This window comes from Saccostrea echinata, unplaced genomic scaffold, assembly GCF_033153115.1.
Source record: "Saccostrea echinata isolate AGI-Se365-2 ecotype Australia unplaced genomic scaffold, CSIRO_AGI_Sech_v1 ptg000028l, whole genome shotgun sequence".
NCBI classification, from domain to species: domain Eukaryota; kingdom Metazoa; phylum Mollusca; class Bivalvia; order Ostreida; family Ostreidae; genus Saccostrea; species Saccostrea echinata.
The window spans coordinates 1,869,905-1,894,385 of NW_026889777.1; the positions used below are offsets into that span (position 1 = coordinate 1,869,905).

The 24,481-nt window shown below is 32.6% G+C and overlaps 1 long non-coding RNA gene across 2 annotated transcripts; it reads left to right on the forward strand.

The window, feature by feature from the left end:
• On the forward strand, positions 1–24,106 carry LOC133193619 (uncharacterized). 2 transcript variants are annotated; one of them, XR_009721951.1, is made up of 6 exons: positions 1–81; positions 3,878–3,973; positions 8,402–8,506; positions 8,720–8,817; positions 19,814–19,886; positions 21,806–24,106. It is a non-coding gene; the product is annotated as an uncharacterized LOC133193619 (long non-coding RNA). The 2 variants fall into 2 exon arrangements; XR_009721952.1 differs by having other exon boundaries at positions 41–74.
• The last annotated feature ends 375 nt before the right edge of the window (positions 24,107–24,481 follow it).

The following is a 24,481-nucleotide window of genomic DNA, read 5'->3' on the forward strand; positions in this document are numbered from 1 at the left end:
CACCCTGGGTTCCCTGCATTTTCAGTGACAGAGAACAAGATATAAGAATGCAGGGAAACAAGCCTTGTTACAAGGTTTGAGGTTTGTTTATTTTATATTTTAATTTACACTTTTTTAAAATTATTATGCAAAACTCTGTGTGCAGATGAATATTTACATTTTAATGTTATAAGTCGTTTTGTGGTTCATTTATTTGCGGTGACTGTCCCACGTGTGTTTACCTGTTTACATTCACCTACTGACCTAGAGTCTTCAAAATATACCTTCTGTAATCATGACTGTTGTAATCTTGTTTTTATGTTAGTTTACCATATGTAACTTGACTGTTGTATAGATTTATAGCGATCACTGCAAGCTTATAATATTTATGTGAAGAGAAATTTCAGACTATCAATCACAGGCACTTGTTTCATATACGGTGCACCCCTACTTATTTTGAGTGCGGGACGGTTCGCCCGGAAAGACCATTCGCGCTGAGACGTTTCGCCCCAAGACGGTTCGCGCCGAAGATCAATTAATCAATTATGTGGTAATTATCACTTGTTAACAACAATTATTAACTTCTTAATAACTTTTGTACTGTGCTATATAAATCCAATCCATTGGTTCAATCAATAACCCGTAATTGGCGACTTCACTGTATATCCCCCCCAGCCCGCCCATAACCACACTAAAATTTAAAAAAAATTGTCAGACCTGATTTTTTTTTAATGAATTCCTGTTATTTAAAAAAAAGAAGATATTTCTAAATGACCTAATATTTTTTTTATGATGTGAGAAAACAGCAACTCGTGATTATTTTAATGACATGATGATTTAAAAGAAAAAAAATATCTATTTTGATGTAACAGGCATAGAAATGTCACTTTTGAAATTAGTTATATGAAAAGATTTTTTTGAGAAGTATATTTTTGATAAGAACTTATCATGCTTATATAGCATTACTCAAAATCGCAAAGAAAATTGGAGTCAGTGTGCATCCTAGCTATTGAGCAACGGTAAAATGAACTTGACACCCGTCTCATAATTTAATTCTCCTCTTTATCTTGACATGATGAAGAATCTCCAAATTATAGTTATAACACCTTAATTACAAAACTGAATCAGACAATTATGATTGCTGAATAAACATAATTATATCTGCACATGGATAATTATACATTTAATTATGGTATAAGCCTATTTTCAACAACTTTTAAAACATAAAAGTTTTTTAGTAACCTTAGAACTTTTTTTAACACAGTCAATATTAACCTTATATATAAATATTTATCTTAAAACATCGTAATATATCGTTGTAGACAATGTAGATTAAATTGGGCGCGAAACGTCTCGGCGCGAAACGTCTTTTGGGGCGAATGGTCTCAGCGCAAAACGTCAATAGGGGCGAAACGTCCCGTTACCCTTATTTTTACCACAAGGTATCTAACTCAATTTTAGGCACCCTGCTTCAAGCTCGTATTTTGTTCATATATCAATCATTAACCTACTTTAAAATGACATTGTTCGCTTCATGAGACTTTTTTCTTGTCAAATAAATCGTTTCAGACGTCTCTGGTCGAGACTCTTTATTGTAGAGCACTCATTTATTCCTCGAAAATTACCTCGATACATTGTTAAATTTAAGACTTTAGATGGGATACAACTTCCAGTTGGGGTAGAATAAAACCAGAGACTTCCAAGTATTCCATTCCGAGGTCTCTGGTTTTATCCTTCATTTATAACCCCAACCGCAAATTTGTTTTGAAAATTACCTTGATACATCTTAAGACTTTAGATGATACAAATTTCATTTTTTCACAGGTCACAGGGTTTCAACTTAAAAAATAAAAATTCTCACCGTTAAGATATGTTGGAAATTTTAGCGTGATATGTTGATAATTTGCCAAATTATTATGTAATAAAAGGGACTTTATATGATCACCCGGCGCTGTCACTTTAGTTCAGTCTTCACAACAATTCTTTTTCAGCACATGCCCTTCGGGCATGTAGACCTATCATTTTTACCCAGCGCATTCAAATTTGTACATGCCCTACTCAAAATTCTTACATTTACCAGTATTGTGCTACAAAAAAAAACATTAGGTATAAAGGTTTTATATTAATTTTTACAGCATTGTATTTCTCCGTGACTGTACCACGTGTGTTTATTCACCGTGATTGCCATTTTCTAAAGCGTTTTTGTTCATTAATAACTTTTGAGTTGCATGCTGGTCATTTGTTGGCAGGTTTAGCTGAACTGAATTTCAGAAATGGGATCATGACTGTAGTGCCACAGTATGTGGCATCGATGAACGTCTCGTAATTTAGCAAGAAACTTCGAGAAAACAAATAGGTTAAACTAAACACTTCAATGATTAGATTGACAATCATTTGACAGGTCGTATCGAGAATGTAGACAGGCAATCCATCTAAGACATTACATATAGCAACGTTTACGGGAATAATGGGGGTAGGACAGAATAAATGGCAAGTAAAGATCGTACAATGAAAGAAGATTCACATATGCCCTCTTCGGACATGTAATTTGACAATTTTTACATGCCCAGCTGCAAATTTAACAGGTCCCTGGCATTGGACTCCCGGGTTATTTGGAAGACTGTTAGTTTAGTTTCATGAGGTCCGACAACATTGTTTCTCAATGTCTGCTCCCTCTACCCCATACACTTATCTTGATAAAATTATATAAATTATATTATTAATTACCCTGGTATATAAATTGTATAAACCGGTCTTGTTATAAATTATATAAACTGGTCTTGTTTATATAATTTTACAATGTCATAAACAGCTGCTTAAGTGCATATAATATTGTATTAAATGGATTTATATATAGGATTAGGGAAAGATCCTCACTTGATTATGCCAGCATATTTTGCTCGTAGGAGTTTATTATCTACCACACATGATCAATGTCACTTTTGGACGTGAATGACTTTTGACACCCTAACTTCAGTTCAAATCAACGTTAACTTTATGTGACGTCTTTCTGAATCTTTTTTGGCATGTAACTTGGGTAAAAACAATTAAAGTACTCTCGATGCATTTGATTTCTCTTAGCCCGTTTAAACATTTCCTAGGTCTATACCAGTTTTTGCAGGGGCGAAACTATATAGAAGTTGGAAAAGAAACCTATCCCCTTTTTGACGTATTTGGTTTTCAAGGGGTGAAAATTTTCAATGTTACACTCAACTACATGCAACATTTATTATATTATACTGAATGTTTTATACAAATACAAATAATAGTGAACCTTGAGCGCATAAATCTGCGCAGTCACTATTTTTTGGAATATCACCCGTCGTCAAGCAATGTTGACTGTTGCGACACTGGAGGGCGTGGTTTTATTATTCAGTGGGTAATAGTGCTTTTTAACAAATGTTTCTTGACGAATCAGATTGATTCATTTAATATACCTGAAAGTACAATATTAATTAATTGTCATCATTTTCCTATATTAGCTTTTTACTGGTAATGGTTTTGAAATGATAGGAACATGCACTGTTCAAAAAGTCTTAAAATGTTGTTTTGGCTCAATTTCTTTGTTAGATTACTGTGTTGAACTAAGGCAGGTCAATTAAAGTAACATGATCCAATAGATTCCATGTACATTTAGTACTGTAAAGTAGACAAATTTATTGTTCTCACAAATATTTCTCAAATATTGATTTAAGTTGGTCTCCTGAAGGATGTATTAATGCAATTGGTCTGCTTAAGGTATAATATAGACATGCATATTTTATTTTGAATTTGTATTATGTCAATCATTAGAAATATATGGATCTTAATTAAAAAACATTGTTTTTATTAGAATTTAAGATATGTATAATAGGCATATATTCTTCATGCTTTTCATTAATTAAGTCCTTTTTTACAGGGTCTCTGCTAGAATCATGTGGACCCCAGTGTAACACATCTATGGAAAGAGAGAAAATCTCAGCTCAAGGGTCAACATGTCTTTATTCCAAGAAAGGTAAATTGATAATTTTTTTCTGCTAAAATACTCTTTTATAAATTATAATATCAATGCAAAAGAATGAACAAACAACATACCTAACAACATTTTGAAAATGAAAGTGCAATAACAGTTAATAATTATGATCAATTGAATGAATGTTAATAATCCAATCAAAGTCCTTGTTGTATATCATTTTTGCTAGGGCTGTGTATTGAGCAAAAAAAAAGAAGAAGACATTTTTTAATGCGATATGCAATATATTGGATTCTTTAACAATTCTGTCAAAAAAGTCTTATAAATCATTATGCATGAATTTTATAAAAATAATAATTGTTTTGCAACTCATTTTTAATTTTTTGTCTCACTGTCTTTAAAAATTACACTTCAAATTCAAACTTTTCTTGACTGTAAAATCAACATGCTAAGTAAAGTTGTCTATGTATTTTTATGATTTTGTAATAATCATCTAAGATGTGCTACCTCCTTAACGATTATATCATTTTTGATCAGTTTTAATTCAAAACGGTTAAATATAATCTTTGGTGATTGAAATTCCCAACTTTTTCACAGAATTACATAAAAAAACTGCCTGCCCAAAATGTATTGGAATTAAGTTATTTTTTGGATATGATATATTCATTAATCTAGATATGTATCAATATATTTGGTGCAGCCCTAATTATTGCTGGTTCATAAATAACTAAAAAATAAACAAATGCCAAATGTTGGCATGGTTGGCATTGCAACTGTATCTTACACATTCAAATCAGGCCATTCTTACAAGTTTTGAAACATGTTGGATTCTTCACTAGTGCCGCTACTACAGAGAAGACAGCTTGTTTATAAACTGTGTCATTCAAAGTTTCAGTATATATATGAGAAACACAACAAATCTGAATGCTTAGCCATTACACTAAATGATGAATCTACTTTATTGTGTTATTTATTGACATTTGACAATCATGATTTATAAATCATTTTGAAATTTTTAAAAAGAAATTAAAGCAATTCCCATCAATTCCTCCCTAGACAAATATATTAATGATAATTTTTACAGCAATACCTTGCTGTAAATTTCAATTCAAGTGATTTGATTTTTGATTTTTTTTTGTTTGTTTGTTTGTACATTTATGGTTAATTTATCCTTAGAAAAAAATTAATAAGAAAGTAATTTTATTAAAATTTTATAACTTAAATAATGTCTAGATTCATGTATTGAATCATAAAATTGTTTTGAGAGATGTATCGTATCATAATGTCTGTGTATTATCCAAACCCAATATACCTACATATCACGATGTATCATTTCAGCATTTATTTGTTAGTGTTGTTTGATTTGTTTTGTATATGCCCTTTCCTGCTCAGAAAGCAGAAAGCAGAAGTTCTTGCTTCATAATTGTCACTCAAGACCTGAAACTGTATTAGAAATCTGTATGACGTGTGAAATTTCATATCTGTTTTGACATAGTTGTTAATTTGTATAACAAAATGCAATAATACAACACAATTGATTTAATAGCATTGATTTTTGTATCAGCAAAAAAAAAAAAAAAATATTTTCCCTACCTACTGACCCAAGTGTTTAAAGACTCAATCGGCAATGCCAAACCAACAATTTTTTAATTGTGGCCTTATCCACTGATATTTCTTTTGTTCTGATTCTTAGGTTCTTTTGTTCTGATTTTTTGTTCATTGAAAAAAATTGACGCCTTTTCTTTAATTCCTTAATTTTCAAGTTGAAGAGTGCATCCCGACAATCAGTTATGATGTTACAGTGTCCACTGTCCAATCCGACAACTGTGCAATCCAGCACACTGGACTTTCCGACCATTAAAACTTAAATATTTTATTCCCAAAAATTTCTTTATAATATATATAGAATAAAACACTGTATATTCCGACCACTGTACATTCCGAATTCTGGTGCTTTTTGTCGACAAGACTAGATAATTACCTTATGATTTTACCTGGGTAATTCGACATAATTATACATTTGTACCATAATTAGTCGCTAGTTCCATTTGGGCACAAGCTTGGTCTACTTAGTAGTTAATTACATGTATTAGTTTGATGGTGTTTATATAAACAATAAATGAACTGTGTTTGAATTTAAAAATTAGGCAATCAGTACTCTTCGTTGTTATCAATTTTATTCTCGCATTGACAAAATAGCATCCACGCGATAGAAAATAAAAAGGAGTACCTGATATTTAGATTGCCTTTACCTAACAGAATAAATAAGATTTTTTGCTTGAAATTGAAATCAAACATGCAGTCAGAGTCCTTTAAAGTCATGTCTCCCTAAAAAATGAGTACAGCAAACTACTGTATAACATGTAGACAACACACAATTTGAAGACAGCATCTCGTCTAATAGAAAATATTTCATTTCCGGGTTAATATACACTGAATTAAGTGAGACTGTGCACATAAAAGATTTGCAGGAAGCAAAAAACTTCCACTTTAAGTAGACCCATTAAATTTTAAAATGTTAATGTTGTTTGATAAAAATTAAATCGCAATAACAATGTTTTAGAGGTACGTCCCATTTGTTTGAAAAGTCACGAGAGGGTATTAATAGCACAGTCTATCTTGAGAAGTTAACAATGCAGAAAAAATCGGTGAGAAATGTAGTGTAGAAAAAAAAATAAAATCACTGTTTACAGAAGGTAGACAAAATATTTAATATCTACTGTTAGTAAGTAAAATGCTAAAAATTAAATTGCAACAACTCGAAGTGATTGGCAGTTCCATCTGTTTTGCATGTTTAAAAGAAATTATCGTATATTACTACAGAGTTTACTAGTGCTGTAACAAATGATGTGTCTCAAAGAAATGTTAATCAGCCGAAGGTATATTTTATACAACAAAGAAACACACACACACACACACTTTGACAATTAAATACACATGTACTCTAAACCTAACGAAAAATGTTTTTTTTTTCTGTATGAAGTCACCTGACATTTATCATAATGCTCAGAAATATTCAACACTGGGTAATCCGACACACTGTCTAATCTGACATTGATTTTATTCCCCTTCAACATGTTGGATAAGACAGGTTTCACAGTATATCAATGACGTAATGTATGCAATATATAAATAACTGTCCCACCTGCCTGCTAATGTGGAAACAAAACTTCCCTCCATAACAAAAGAGTGCACCAATGGAGATCATTCGGCAAACCTCGGCTGATTCCGTCACCTTCATCAAACGTTTGATGAGGTACGAATCGGCCGAGGTGTGCCGAGTGCAATGGAGATAATCTCGAAACTTGTGTAGTAAGATCAACTCCTAACAATGCACCACTTTTCAGCATTTATATTCATTGCTTAAGGGTTTATTCTTACTAATGAAATAAGTTGTGGTGATGCCTATATTTACTGTAAGACATTTGTAATAATGAAGCATTTGTGAGATGTACCCTTTATCAGTTATTTACAAACAAGGCATTTGAAGAGGATGAGCACAGTGCATTTTTTTTATCTGAAGTTAAGGTGATTTTAAGCAAAAAACATTTCTTGTCCATATTTAGAAAGCAAAATATTTTGACTTAGTTTAAAGTTTTATAAACCCATTAAACTTGTTAAAAAATTAAGTATGTAAACTAAATTTTGAATAAAGAGTTGGTCCTCTGTGTAAAACTTGCTCTGTGAGCAAGTTGGAATTACAATGCCTTTCACGATTCCTTCACAAAAAATGGGGTGATGACCCACAATATTAATAAATGTAGATTAAACATCCTATTTATGTCAGTTATTGTATTAAATGAGCCTTCAACCATTTTATGCTTTATGGTTTTAAATAATATTTTATATTTCATAAATTAGACAGTGAAATTTGCAAAAAAAAAAAAAAATTATTGATTTTTAAACTGTTGTTACATTTAGGAATGTGGGTATATGTACATATCCTGTTCAAGTCTTTGTGTATCACATTATATCATGATATACTTCAGACAAATTAGTACATCCGTAGTTTTGAATACAATTCATACATTGATTTCATTTGCCGCAATGGTCTCTTTAATATTGCAATAATGCATTTGGTCTTCCTAATGCATGTATAATGCAGGTACTGTATATACTCTATGTCCAACTTATAGGTGAGTCATAAAAAGATTAGTATTTTGAAACCAGGTTAAAACATCAGAGCATTGATTTGAAATTGTCAATTGATTCTGGCAAAAAGTTGTACCGATTTATAAGCGGGTCAATAGCAAATCCCTCCAAAATAACCTCAAAAAATACAACTGATTTATAGGCAGACCACCTTATAGGCGAGTATATACAGTATAGTTTTTGTTGAATTTTGCTAACAGCAAAACACTATGAATAATGAATTTTGGAAAAAAAAGATTATTAAGTTTAATGATGCATGTATGTAGTATAGAAATATTGTTCATATGCCTGTACATGGTACAAATATGCATTTTACAGAGTGTACATATGCCAGAATCATATGGACCGCAGACTGGCCCTGGTGATTCCGTTAAGAAAAAAGAGGAAAAATCAGTGCTTGTGCTCATTGGTCATTGGACAAAGGTAAATAGATTTATTTCATGAAACTAAACATGTAAATTACTAGGATATTAAAATATCACAATTAAAATACATGTACTGATTTATATATATATGGATATCAGTTGGTCTCCTTGATGCAGTTATATGCATTTGTTATCCCTTTTAAGTGGATCTTTTAAATATTATGCAGTTTATTTAGAAGCTCTTTATTATCTGCACTGTTCACTTTTACAGGGTGTATGCCAGAATTTTTTGAAGAACAGTCTGAATCTGACATGGAAAAAATGAAGAAAAACAGCCTTCCTGTTTATAAATCTACATTCTGACAAAGGGTAATTTTGTTTAGTTCAATTAGAAGTGCACATTTAATTTCAGTTGCTTTCCTTAATGATATATTATAGCATTTTTATTCCCTTATGAACAATATGTATACTTGTAAAGCATGTATCACAAAATCTTCTGCAATCAAAGTTTTGGGTGTATATTGCTTGTTGCTTAACGTCCCTCTTGAGAATTTTTCACTCATATGGAGATGCCACCACTTGCTGGTGGAGAGCTGCAAATTTTTGTCCTATACTCAGCACTTACGGCCATTGAGCATTGAGGGATCTTTATCGAGCCAGCACCTACTGTGACACGGGACCTCAGTTAATACGTCTGTCTCATCTGAAGAACGGGTCTCCACATTCCACAGTGGGATTCAAACTCGCTATGTAAGGATCAGCTTCTTTCTCCGCGACTCTAGAGTAGACGCTCTAACCACTGCATCTGCTCTACTTTGGCAACTTTGGGTGTATATAAGCATGGTTGTATATAAGCATAGGAATCATCATGTCCATCTGTCTGTTCATGTGTTTGGCCACTTGTGTGACTAGCTTTTTTGTTCCAATTCTGGCTGAGATAAATTGATTTAGGTCATCTAAATACAAACAAATTAAGGGAAATTACTATGGTATTGGGATGAACATTTTGGAATACTGTCTCATTGTTCCATTGTAGTTGGTCTCTTTAATGTTGTAATAATGCATCTGGTCTTCCTAATGTATGGCATACACTGTATGCATGTATAATGTTGTTAAAGTTGGATGAATGTAAAACAGTTCTTGCGTGATGACAAAGGTAAATAGATTTAGTTCATGTAACTAAACATGTAAATTACTAGGGTATTAAAATCTCTCGTTTTGAATACTGATTTACATGTGGAGAGTAGTTGGTCTCCTTAATGCAGTAATAATACATTTGATCTTCCTTATGCATACTGCATATTTATTTTTATATAAATTTAATGGCTGACATGTATGAGGGTTGATCCAAAAGTTTGTTGAATTTCTTCATATTTTATTTATTTATTAGTGAAAGAGGTTGAATACTGATTTAGATGTGGATAGTAGTTGGTCTCCTTAATGCAGTAATAATACATTTGGTCTTCCTTATGCATACTGTATATTATATAAATTTAATGACTGACATGTACGAGGGTTGATCCAAAAGTTCGAGGAATTTCTTCATATTTTTAGGTCACCTGAGTAACTCAGGTGACCTATTGCTATCCGTTTTCGTCCGTCGTCGTGCGATGTACATTAACATTTGAACATTTTTAGCTTCTTCTCTGAAACCGCTCAACCAATTTCAACCAAATTTGGTATATAGCATCTTTGGGTGAAGGGAGAGGGCAAACAAACATTATTTTAAAGATTGCCTTAGCATGTCGTTTATTCTGTGCATTTATGGCAATTAATATTAAAATCGTCCAGACCTGTTAAAACCCATGGATGTCCACAAAAATGTTACTCAAATCAAATTTCATGTTAAAATTCGAAGTAAATATAAATACCTGTGTAATTGTATAATGGTGTAACAAATGTTTAAGAATGCCATATTTAAATTTCAAAAATTGCTCTAAATGTGCATGAGATAAATATCTAAATGCTGTGAAGAAGCACTGTGCTACAATTACCATATTAAAGAAGTGATTTTAATGAAATCTTGTTTCTAAAAAACCTGTAGAAAATTTAAAGAAAATTAGAAATCACGATTCTTACCCCAAAACCATCAGATGGTATGAAAGCCTTCAAACAATGTGTTTTACATAATTCGCATTTCCAAAAACTGTGATCATTAATTTGCCGACCTATTATTGTATGTTCTAATGAAGGAGAATTCATGTGCAAACTTCTACATGAGAAGAATAAAAGTATTGCCGTGTCCTGCAAGAAAACAAAATCACATTATATTATCAATTGCAGATGGTGTCTACGTCTTTCAACTAATTTTGCAACGGCAAGAGTATCTTCTATGTAGTAACTGTTTTGAACCAAGACATCCTACTGACAACTAAGTCCATGATACAGAGCTTTCTACTGCCTTGTTTAGAATTTTACATGTCGAGAAATTTATGGTCAGTGTAATGACCTTGTTTGCAAATCTAAATCTTCATTACATCGAGTTTAGACTTTCATGTGAATTTCATGGTCCCTGTCCCCCTGGGGCCTGAGGGGCGGGGCTAAAACCACCAAAAATAATGCAATCTTTAAAAATCTTCTTCTTTACTCCTGGACATCAAGCAGTCAAACTGTTCGCATCATTGTAATAAGCATTGAGCCCTCTACCAAAATTTTGAAATTCATGGCCCCAGGATCAGGGGTTCTGGTGCTAGGATGGGGCAATATAGATCATATAGTGAAAGTGCATTATTTCTTTGAAAATCTTATTCTCTGCTCCTGGGTATTAAATAAAGTAACTAAGTACATAGTTATGAAAAGCAAGACTGCCTCTTCCAAAATTGTGAATTTCATGGCCCCAGGGTCAGGGGTTCTGGTGTTAGGGCGGGGCTCTATTGATTATATAGTGAAAATGCATTAATTCTTTGAAAATCTTCTTCTCTGCTCCTGGGTATTAAATAAAGTAACTAAGTACATAGTTATGATGAGGAAGAGGGCCTCTTCCAAAATTTTGAATTTCATGGCTCCAGGGTCAGGGGTTCTGGTGTTAGGGCGGGGCTCTATTGATTATATAGTGAAAATGCATTAATTCTTTGAAAATCTTCTTCTCTGCTCCTGGGTATTAAATAAAGTAACTAAGTACATAGTTATGATGAGGAAGAGGGCCTCTTCCAAAATTGTGAATTTCATGGCCCCAGGGTCAGGGGTTCTGGTGTTAGGGTGGGGCTATATTGATTATATAGTGAAAATGCATTAATTCTTTGAAAATCTTCTTCTCTGCCCCTGGGTATTATTTAAACAAACTAAGTACATTGTTTTGATATTCAAGATTGCCTCTTCCAAAATTGTGAATTTCATAGCCCCAGGGTCAAGGGTTATGGTGAAAAAGGGGGAGGGGCTCTATTGATTATATAGTGAAAAAGCAAAATTTCTTTGAAAATACTCTTTTCTGCTTCTGGTTAAAAAGCAAAGAAGCTAAGCATATAGTTATGATGAGCATGATTGCTTCTTCCAGAGTAGTGAATTGCATGACCCCTGGGTCAAATGTGCTGGTGTAATGGTGGGGCTCTTGATGATATAGTGAAAATGCATTAATTCTGTTAAATAATCCTGTCTGCTCCTTAGTGTTAATCAGATAAACAAAGTGATTACTTACATGTATGATGAGCAAACTTCTGGTCCCAGGGTGAGAGGCTCTGGTGTTTCTAGGTGTGGGAGGGGGGGCTCTATTGATAATATAGTGAATCTGTAGTAAAAAATGCATTATTTCTTTGAAAATCTTCTCTGCACCTGGGCATATCAGAGGCAAAACAAGTAAAAGTTTTCATAAAGATTTTTGAACATCTGGCTTCGGGGCCACCAACGTATAAAATCTCAGCTCAAATCTCAACCTCAAATCTTAGATTTCTGCCTCAGCTGAGATTTTCCTAAAACATCATGCCACCAACATCTCTGAGATTCGATCATCTCACGTAAGCTGAGATTTGAGAAAAATCTTGGACTTATTCTCGTTGTTATATACGACCTTTTTTTCTGAAAATGCATGAATTTGTTGAATCAATGATTGAATTTACCTTTTAGTCAGTTATTTATGCAATATTTTAGTGAATATCACGAAAAAACACATCCCACACTTCCTTCGTCTTTTATTTGTTGTTTCGAGTCATTCAACAAAGAGGATTCCATTTCGACATTTGCGACAATTTTCATTGAACCCCCCGTAAAAAATCCCTACAGAAGAATAACACAAAAACATATCTAAACTTTGTAGTCTTGGTTCGTCTGTCGACATAAACACACAAAAACATACACCGAGGCGTCACTTCCACCATTGTGACGTTACATGTAGCAGGTAGGCGGATCAAGACTATATTCCCCAGACTGATTAAAAGAAATCATTTTTCTTTGTTTGTTATATATGTTAGATATATCTGTATAATTCTTAATTCTCCATAGCAAAAAAAAAAAAAAAATATGAGTCATAGGGACTATTTAAATTTAGAATAAACCTGAGTGAATTTTTTTTCTAGCAGATCCACAAAAAAAAAAATGCTCAGTAGGCCTATATCATGTAAATTTCTCACATGCTGTAATAAATTTCGCGAGTATACCATAATTGTGGAAAAACAGCAAACATATCCAGGAGCAGGTAACATACGCATGCTTAGTTTTACAGGATTTAATTTATCAAGGAAATTTCTCGAGGAACTGTTTAATTGTCGGTGAATTTCAGCTCATATCCCCCCAGAAGGAAGAAAAACCGGCTGAAATTTGAACTAAGGGCATGTATAGGGAAGCGGCAAACTAACACATCGCATTTTTCTACGATCCCTGTGACAAAATGTCTCGGAAAGTCTTCTTTTTTTTTTTTAGATAAATAATAAACAACGAATATAGCACCACTTGACAAATAATCATCGTTACATTGAAAACCCAAATCAATCTCGCATACGCTCATTGAGTAATGAGAAACTGATTAATTTCTAATTGTATCGTAAATAAAAGTTTCACTGCGTAATGATGTAATTTTAAAAAAAAAAAAAAGAACCTACGGATCATACTTTTTTGCTTCAAAATGTAAGTTGTCGTACTAAAAAATACTGTTTGTTAAAAAAGAATCTATTCTTGCAAGTACTATAGCTAGCAAGTACATTTGAATAGATGCAGTCCTTCTTGTGATTTATACATGTATTTCAGAATGGTCATAAGTCAAGTTTATTCTTATAAATAATATAAATGGTCAAGGATTTAAGTACGCACAATACATTGTGAGTATAAAGTCGATCCAAATTCTCAATCAAGAATTTTATAGATTTAATTAAGAACCAAATTAGACAGATTGCTATCATCTGTAATAAATAAATGGCGATTTACATATTATTTCGTAAGAACAGAAGAATTTGTACATGAAATTCTAGACAGATTTCTTTTAATATTTCGTATAATATTTACCTTAATAAATAGTAAAATATAACTTCCTGGGAAAAAAAATATGGGACCGAGGAGTTTTGATATTTTATCTAATCATATTTCCTTTTCTGATATACATGAACATTGTGAATTACATGTAATAAAACTGTCTTGTCACAAATAGCTCATTTAAATATGAATTAAATTAATTATATTAATTCCTGTACGAATGAAGATATAAATGTTATGTACGAACGTGCCACTAGAATATTCTATTCTTTATTTTTTTCTTTATTTATTTTTTTCTTTTGGTAAAGTTTAAAGTGCTTGATTCCATGCGTGGACAATATTAATATAATAAGAATATTTACATGCGCGTAATTAACCCCCCCCCCCCCCTTCACAAGATAATCAAGTTTTGGGAGAAATTAACATCCTTTCTGTGCTTGTATGTTAATTTTGTGTATTTATTGATTAAAATGTGCACTGTCACAACATTTGCGATCATTGTACCATAAAAAAAAAAATTGTGAGATTTTGTTTGAGACTGGTATACATCAATCTCAAGATTTTCTGAGAAATCTCAGAATTTTTTCTCAGCTGAGTCGGAAAAAACGTTGGTGGCACGCATGTTTGAGAAAAATCTCAGACGTGAGAATCACTGTAAATAATGTACTTGAAAGGTTAATAGTATAAGAGAATTATGCAAGGTTTTTTATCGTATAATACAAAAAGTACTTTCATAGTTTTAATGATCAGGTAGACTTGTAAGTAATAGATGAATAAAATTGAGACAAAAATAACTTGTCTTATTCAATGTTCATCAAAGACCAAAAGAGTCCAATGTAAGAGATTTTCAACGAGGAATTAAAATACCGGGTAGTACAGAAGCACTAATAGTTTGTTAATAACTGTATGGTGATAGTGATAAATGGGGAACAGATTAGAACCTAATTTATGAACTGTTCATGAACACTAGACTAATTATTTTGTTGATCCTGATCACCCTATTTTTCTTGCTTTTGGGCAACAAAGCTTCACCTTTCAGTTCATTTTATACTCTGTGGATCCTCTTAATTGTTGTATTATAATCAGATGACCGTTAAGGCCCTTGGGCCTCTTGTATTTATTTATTAGTGAAATTGGTTGAATACTGATTTACATGTGGAGAGTAGTTGGTCTCCTTAATGCAGTAATAATACATTTGGTCTTCCTTATGCATACTGCATATTATATAAATTTAATGACTGACATGTATGAGGGTTGATCCAAAAGTTTGTTGAATTTCTTCATATTTTATTTATTTATTAGTGAAAGTGGTTAAATACTGATTTACATGTGGATAGTAGTTGGTCTCCTTAATGCAGTAATAATACATTTGGTCTCCCTTATGCATACTGTATATTAATATAAATTTAATGACTGACATGTACGAGGGTTGATTCGAAAGTTCATGGAATTTCTTCATTTTTTATTTATTTATTAGTGTAAGTGGTTGAAAATTACAAATAAGAATTATATAGACACTTGTTGAATTTTTTTAATAAACAATAGTTTAAATATTTATGATAGTAACTCTATGGCAGTTGCCATAGCAAAGGATGTTTGAAAATGCAGGGGAGACATTTACTCGTTCATTATCATTTTAATTCTTAATACGTGAAATAAGAAAAATCCTGCACTAAGTGGCAAATAAAACGAAAATTTTGTCATAATTACGATTGCTTGACCACTAATATACCTTTCTGTGAGAGTTTTACTGATTTAACTTGATATTTAGATTATTAGTTGATGATTTCTTGTTCATATTTTAATTGTTAGAGAACATCACATTTTGGTCAAGTTATAAGTTTTGTTAAAATCTTGGGAACACTCTGACTTAAAGGGGTATACTACTGATACAGGCTGGAGAAAAATGCATTAAGCAACTGATTTACCAGTGGCATTAGAAATTTAAGAAAAACAGAACTTCCATGGAGGTTGATTAAAGGTGTGGCCGCCTTTTGGAGGGTCTGTTTTTCTCATAGACAAATTTAAAAGCGTTGATGGACGTTGACTGCTGACGTACTGTGCTTGACTTTGCTTCTGAAATTGGAACACCATATGCAAAGATGGGGAGTATTTTTGAAATATGAGTGTAATATTAAGATAAGTTGATCCGTGTGAGAGGATACCAAGGCTTTTCTTGAGAGAGAAAAGGAGAAAAAGGCAGAATATTCTGTAGAATTACTTAGTCGAATTGAACATGAGGGTGAGATGCTCCTATAACGCTCCTATAATGTGACATGACATACTTAACTTGACGTTACGTAGAAGTCTCCCCCTGATTTTACAACTATCAATGTTCAGAAAGCTCGTGTGACCTTATTGGTAATTGGAACATGGTGAAAATATCCAGTATTGTTGCATAAAGACTCCATATTATTAATATGCCTATTGTTTGCTTTCATCAAATCACAATAAAATTTTAGAGATAATTAAATTTCACAAACTTTTGGATCAACCGTCGTATTAGAAAAAAGATGGATCTATTAGATTGAACAGGTTATAATTCACCTGAGTCATTTAAATTACTTATTGCTATCTGTGTTTGTTCAGTCATCATGTTTCAAGTGTTGTCTGTAAACTATTGAACATTTTCAGCTTCTTTTCTGGAACCAGTTTCAACTAATTTCTCAGTTGAAGTATACAGACATAATATAGAAGTGATTTTATTGACTTTCTCAATCTATCCTGAATTTAAAAATGTAAATATAAGCATTTGATTGTAAATATTGAACATTTAGCATCTCATAACCAGAGTTGGAAATTACTGACTGCCCGAGGTAGTCTGTTTTTCAGGTAGGCAGGGACAAACTTTAGATTAACCTCGGTGGTCGAGGTCATTTAAACAGCTAGTTCCTGTTTTCCATTTTTTTTTTCAGGGTATAGTAAGTCTATAGAAAATAAGTAAAATATAGTATATCAAAGGAACACTTCTAGTTAAAAATTTGAGTTGACCTTAGGACCAATATTGGTTTCAGTCTTTAGAAAAAGCTTATCGATGTATGTTCCGATCACTGACTTTAGGCCACATGTGTGTAGTTTCTTGTTTCTCATGTATTGCTTTAGTTCTACGTTAATGGTAATCTAACAACCAAGCTTTATGACAAATGAGATGGCTTTAACTTTTCAATTGTCAACTTCCCTTACTTATTTAGCAATATACCTTCATCACCTGCATACAGGGTTTATATCTCTCAGTTGATTTGATACGAAAGAGCATCCTCTATGTTTGAAATTTTTTTAAAACGAGGTAAGTTATTGACAAACAAGTTGCTGAAACAAGAATATCAGCAGTCTTGTTTAAAGTTATCATTTTGTAAATTCTATGGTCGATACAATGACTTTGTCAGCAAATACAATTTATCATTAAGTCAAATGCTGAGTGACGTATTTCATACTTATTGTTAGGCCATTATTTACACACTGAATTATCGATGGATTTTTCCATTGTTTCCCAGTTGTGACAAAGAGCACATGGCGTGTGTGACCGGTCTGCAGGGGATGCTTACTCCTCCATGGCACCTGATCCCACCTCTGATGTTTTGGAGGTCCGTGTTTGCTCTGCTCCTATTTTGTATTTTTTGATGGGCTTTTGAGCTTGAATACTGTTTGTTATCTCGATATATTTCATTCTAGTCAACTGTGTGTTCATATGATCCTACCTCAGTATTTACAGAATTATACATCCTTTGTATGAGGGTCATTCTTGATGTCTGACTGAGTAATGGCAATGGGACATAAAACCTTAACTGACCTTACCACATTCTTTTCTAATCTGAAAACCCTCATGCATTTTTAGCATAACATATCGCCAATGCACACATTTTTCCCAAGGAATGAACTGCATCTACTCTGCATAGAACAGTATCTCTCCCACTGGCACAACAGTACTATTACATGTCATTATGTTCTTGAAAGGAAAACACAGCAGTTATTGCTCAGCAAGATTCTTTTTCCTGACACCTGCAGTATCGAGTAACACAAAGTGAATGATTAGTGTCCTCGAACAAAGTGTGCTTACAATGAGGTATAGTTCCGGTTGATTGCATTTAGTTAAAGAGAATTATGATCTGCATTTCTGTAGATGTCTTTTATATCAACACCAAACATGCATTTAAGGAAGAAAATATAAGTAAAATGCAAAAGCCTGTATAAAAAAATCAAAGTGCAAGGACAAGTGCACTTAAGGAATGCTTAATGGGCCCTTTTTCAGTGCTGTATTACTTTAGAATATATTACCAAATTGTTCTCTTTTAGTAATAGTTAAACACAAGTGGACATTTCTAATTAAAATCACGCTAAAACATCAATCAGCATGGATTTGAAACAAATGAAGTTTTTTAAATGCCTATAGATCTGGAAAGTCATATCAAACCCATTTTGAGTTTCAATCGTTTATTTAAATCAAGGGGAGGAGGCATTTAAATCTTAAATCAGACACTTGAACAATCTGATGGTGGATCATTGACAGGCACATTTGCCGAATGATACTTCTTGCGCTATTTTACCCGAGAAAAAAATTGAATGAAGTTGTATAGATGCCTGTATCCATAGTGATCAAACTATGAAATTGGTATGCTTGCATTTGAAATAATGCAATAAGTATTAACATTAGTTCCTTTATATTTTAAAATGAAAAAAGGTGTATTTGGGTGGCTTTCAATACTGGTACCATTGTCTTGCTTGAATGTTAAAAATGTTTGACACTTTTATTTATGATGACATTTTAACGACACTAAACTCTCTTAACCCTTCTGTGTTCCTAACCCTCCCGTTTTCCTAAAACCAAATACATGTACATACAAACTTCTCTATGCGGCATGACTTTGATATAATGATACAAAACGTGGCTATGCTTTACAGTGAGCATCTTTGAGGAATGTTTACCTGGGTAGAACTCACGTGACTACCGGTATTTTAAATAATTTATTCCATGGGTGGGTTCAACATAGCTAGATCATACAGGTAAATCTAAGCTCTTACTTGCTATAGGAAAAACATTGAACTTTTCATACATTTTTTTAATATTTTAAGTACAAGCCTAATCTTGTACAAATTTCCTACTTTCACACAAGTTTTATAAATGTATAATGCATTTTTTGTCAATCACATAAGTTTGTACAACGTTAGGCTGACAATAAACAAAAGCTTTGAAATGAATGACTGTCCTCGATTTACTATAGAAAATCACGAATGTTGGCTGACCCCTACCACATTGTATGGCTTTGCTCTTTGTATATTCATGAATTTCAGCAATAAAATTTGTTGAATTTAGGGTTTAGATATCAATTAATGATCTGAGATGGAAAATTAAGCTTAATTTGATTCTTCATTATTTCACATTTTACCGGGGCCCATAAGTGCACTCGTTCTTTAGCGTTTATACAGGTAAAAAGTTTGAAAAAATAAAAATGTGCCAACAAATGGATTCGAACCAGGACACTAAAAATGTTCATGGTGAGAGTCTGCGGTCTACCATTCTGGGCTATGCTGACTATGAGGACATTTGTAATAAATATAAACCAGTAAGATAGAAATAGGTTTTCACGTTTTTTGTAGTTTTTTTTTTTTATATAAATCTAAAGCAGGGGTACGTGCCCCTAAAAAAACCTTGTTTTAAATAATTGCTTAAATCAAAATCTATCAAAATTTCATAATTTAATTTAGGGGCAGGCAAAGGGTGATTATATTGCATCTATCGGGTATAAATTTTCTTATCAGAAAATTGTAGAGATATGCAAGGTTAATTAATGACAACATTTATTTTTCATTTTTGCCTAATACTTTTATGATTTTCACTAATAAATTGATGATTGAAAAAAGCCTTTAATATGACTGCTGATTTTATCTCCATCTGTTAATTTTTAACACCTTTTCTCGTGATTATAGGAGATAGAGAACAGATTATGATTTCTAACATTTACTGTTACAGATCATTTCCTTGAGATAGGTGGAACCAACAGTCAAATCCAGACACCTTTAAGAAAAGTAAAAATCTGACTCAGGTAAAAAAAAATCATTTACAGTTTTATCAATTAGTAATTTTTACCTTAATTAACTGGACAAATCTCATTTGACGATATACAGGTCAAGAATGAAGAGTTTAAAGCCTAGTAGGGATTTTGGTCAATCATAACAGGTAATCTGCAGCCCCTATTGGGAATTTTACACTCATATGGAGACGCCACCACTTGCCAGTGGAAAGCTGCAAATTCTGTCCTATACTCTGCACTCACAGCCATTGAGCAGTGAGGGTCCTTTTTCCTGCCAGCACCTACTGCGACATGGGACCTCAGTTTATAAGGTCTCATCCGAAGGACTGGTGTCCACATCCCACAGTGGGATTCAAACCTGTGATGTAAGGATCAATTCCTTACTTCGTGACTCTAGAGCAGACGCTTTAACCATGGCGCCACGCTTGTGACTAGCTCAGTTTTAAAGAAATCATTCAAGATATTTTTTATCAAACTTAATATGCTGTAAGATTAGTAAGACCTATTCAACTATTTCAAAAAATTTTGACCTTTCCTGTGACCTTGACCTCACTTTTCTTTAATTTGCATCTTGCATGGTTTTAAACCATTTAAGATATTGTTATCTAAGGCTATGCATCTATACATAATTTGGTGAGAACTTATCATCTATTCATTTTTTTTTAAATTTTTATTTCAATTTTAAAGAAACTTTTCAAGATATTCTCATCAAACTTCATATACTAACACAAAATTTCATGTTGCATTACTATACACTCGGCGGGGCATTCATGGCCTATGGACATATTTCTAGTGTAATTTGCTATTTCTGTTGTTTACTTTCGGTCAGTAAGTGCCCCCAAAGGGCAAGCCCCAGTCCTATTTTCTTTTCCAGGGTTGCAACAGCGCCCCCTAGAAAAACAAGTTGCACCATCCAATCAAATCTTGTTTTGTGCTGCTTTATGCCAATGAAATTAAGGCTGGACAGCATATGTATTATATATCTGACCAATGGGGTTGCCGTATTTTCAAATAATTAGGATAGACTTACCACTTCAGCATTCCTTTCATCACTGAAGTGATATGCATGCTCAAAAATTGACTAAGTTTCATTTTTGTGTCAACTGCAGAGCAGAACGACACTTAGAGATCACTTTACCTGGTGTCTGTCTGTCCGTCTGTCACACCTTATATCTCCAAAATTTTTAGAGGCAGGGTTTTGATAATTAGCATTTATATATGTTTTTGAGCTCATGATACTATACTTTGAAACTGTATGAAATTCAGTTACCACAAACTTATTTAAATACTATGAAAATACATTGGGATCAGTATTCTACAATGAATCGTGTTGACTGACAAAGTGACAAAGTAAAGACAGTCTGAAATCTCTTTCCTCCGAGGATTGTTGGAAGCACCTACATGTGTATTAATAAAATGATAAATAATTATTCATCATAATTTCAATTTAATTATTCATTTGAGGACTAGGGAACTATATTTTCTTTGATTGCCAGATTCTATCCCAGTCTTTTACTTTTGGATCCTTTTTTTTCCTTGCAGGCAAATGCATGAACCTCCATGCTAATATTAAATTAATAGCTGACCACTCTTAGATTTATTTACCTCTTTAATGAAGATACCTAGCAGGCGACATATACATTCCTTGAAGCACTCTAGTTCCTATTTTATTTTCACTAATATAATGATTATTGAAAAAAGACTAAGGTGCTCTATAGTGATCAGTCTATTCATTCATCTGTCTGTCAAATACACATATCCCTTGTTCAGAATACAGGTGACTCTAAATACTTCAAACTTTATATTTTTTAATAAGGTACATGTAGCTGCTTTGGAACATCTGAAAGGTCTATTACATTATCGCTAGTTTTACTAGTTTTCTTCATGTAAGTTGAATATATTTCAAACTTTAAAATTTTTATTTTTGCCAGGTAAGAAAGAAATTCAGGAGTTCTTAAATTGCCCTCAGAGTTCTTGGATTGCATCAAACTGCTAAAAGACCTCAACAAAAACAGTGTCTTGAAAAAAAAATGAAAATATTCAGTGAAAAAAAAATTATGAGAGAAAAAGCCACTAAAAATCTTCAAGCATTTGAGCTGAAATCTGGAAGTCAATCTGTGGACTTTACTGGTATGTCTTACTAATTAAGTCATCATTTGTGTATAATAAATACACTAAACTGTAAACACTTGTTAAAATGTATATAATTTTTAGATATAATTTGTAGCTCACAGACATCAATAGTTTCATGTAATTTAAGTGATAATGAAAATTTCCTGTTGTCTGGCTAGATTAGAAACTATATATTATTGTCCAATTTTGGATATTGTGAAATAATTCATTTAGTAAAATTGGGTATGCATACATGTGTGTACACTTACATGTAAATTAATTGTTATAGCAAATTTAATCTATCATTAAGTTGAATGTTGACTAATGTTTTTCATCAAAATTGTTTACACTGAATTGTTTGTGGATTTTTCCATTTGCCCAATCATGTCAAGGAGCACATGGCAGAAAATGCTTTCTCCTCCATAGCACTTGGTGTTTTTAGAGGTCTGTGTTTGCTCTGCTCCAATTTTGTATTGTTTCAATGGACTTTAAAGCTTGATCACTTTTGGTAATCTTCATATTTTATATACTATTAGAGTACTTGAAGAGAACTGTAAAGATTTAACATACAGTATAATGCATGTATATTGCACTTTAAGTAGAGTGTATGTGGTTTAGAAATGTAATTCATCTCATAGTGCATTGAATTTGTTGAAAATTAGAAACTTTGTTGAAATTGTTTTAGAATAATGTTAGATTGCAGATTTTTTTAAATCATGCAAGTAAGATATTGCTAAATATTCTTAAGCTTTTCTGGACAGTCTAGATGAGTTCTTGCTATAAAGCTAGCATTGTCATCCCAGTTAAAATTTAAGGAGCAAGGTTTATTCCTAAGCTCTAACTGGACAAACTTGCATGGATTAAAGCACATTAACAGATTTACTTCAGATGCTTGACCTGATCAACATTTTCTTCATGTGTTTTTTGTTTTTGTTTGTTTGTTGTTTAACATCCCTCTCAAGAATTTTTCATCCATATGGAGATGCCACTACTTACTGGTGGAGAGCTGCAAAATTTGACCTATACTTAGCACTCAGGGTCATTGAGCAATAAGGGATCTTTTTTGTGCCCACATCAACTGCGAGGTGGGACCTCGGTTTATACGGTCGAATCTGAAGGACTGGTCCCCACATCCCCAGTGGATCTGAACCTGAGACTTAAGGATTAAATCCTTACTTGCGACTCTAGATTACACACTCTAGCCTTTGCGCCACATGGGGGACTCCACAAGAGTAAGTGTTTTGAGCAGTCCTATTCTCATGTAATTATAAACTGTATGTTGAACAAACCTGCAAAGATGATGTATGTTAATGTTTCAGGGTACCAATCCTTGATTTGACTTAGATTTTCTGGATTAATGACCAGTTTTTTAGAGAAGGTTCATTCAAAGTAACAATATACTCTTTGGTGATCAGTAAACATAGATGATGCATCCTGCTTCTGATGCTGGATGTAACATACATTTTCAGGGTTATTGAGCAGTTAAATCTAACCCAGAACAACTTGCATAGATTTTGGATTCAGGTGATATACATTACCAGAGTGTTTGTTGAGTGAGACTTTGCCTTACTAGTGGATAACATTTATAGAAGTGAGCTTTGTATTCTTTGATTATACCATCAGTGCCAACTACCATACATTTTATATAATAGATGTAGCTGTTGTTCAACTGAATATGATAAAACTGTGGATGAAAATAATTTGATTTTTGTACCTTTGAATGTATTGAATTAATTTGTAAAAGCTGTTATGATACAAAGTTTGATATTTTATCAAAGTTTTTAGCATATGCAATCAATAAATGTATCAACATTTTTATTTTATTATACTTTTTACCCTGCAAACTTCTTAAAAACAGAATAGTAATGATCCATTCAACTGATACTAGGTTAGTGTCACACTGTACTTGTATATCATGTATATCGAACTGTAAATGAGAAACATCTAAATATGTCAAATCACAGCATGAATCATTGGATTATGTAAGAAGTGCACTATCTTGTGCTTTGGTATGGTATTAATAATAAATGTTAAACTATCATTTTTTTTTCAAATTAACAAAGGATATGCTTGAGTGACTGTATTTTGACTAGCAGTAAAAATAAAATGATTTTGAAGCATTTGAATTATTTTGATTCATGGTCTCTGCAAGTTTAATGATAGCAAATATGTATATTGAACATGGCATCTACATATTGCTATACTGGATCTTAATCACAACATTGAAATTTTATGTAGTACATGTACTCTTGGTTTAAACTGGTCAAACATATTCTTAAATCACAAAGAATTTAAACAAATATAGGTATGATTCAGAACTTCATCAATTAGTTGGAAAGTGAATGCACTCAATGACTATATGGTTTAAAAGAAGCTGGGTATAAATAGCAGGAAAAACTACTTGATTTCCACTGTGAACTTTGTGTCCTCAACAAAACAATATGGAGTATACTATACTTGGTCTAAAGAATAAGTCTAATCTATGTCTGCATGTC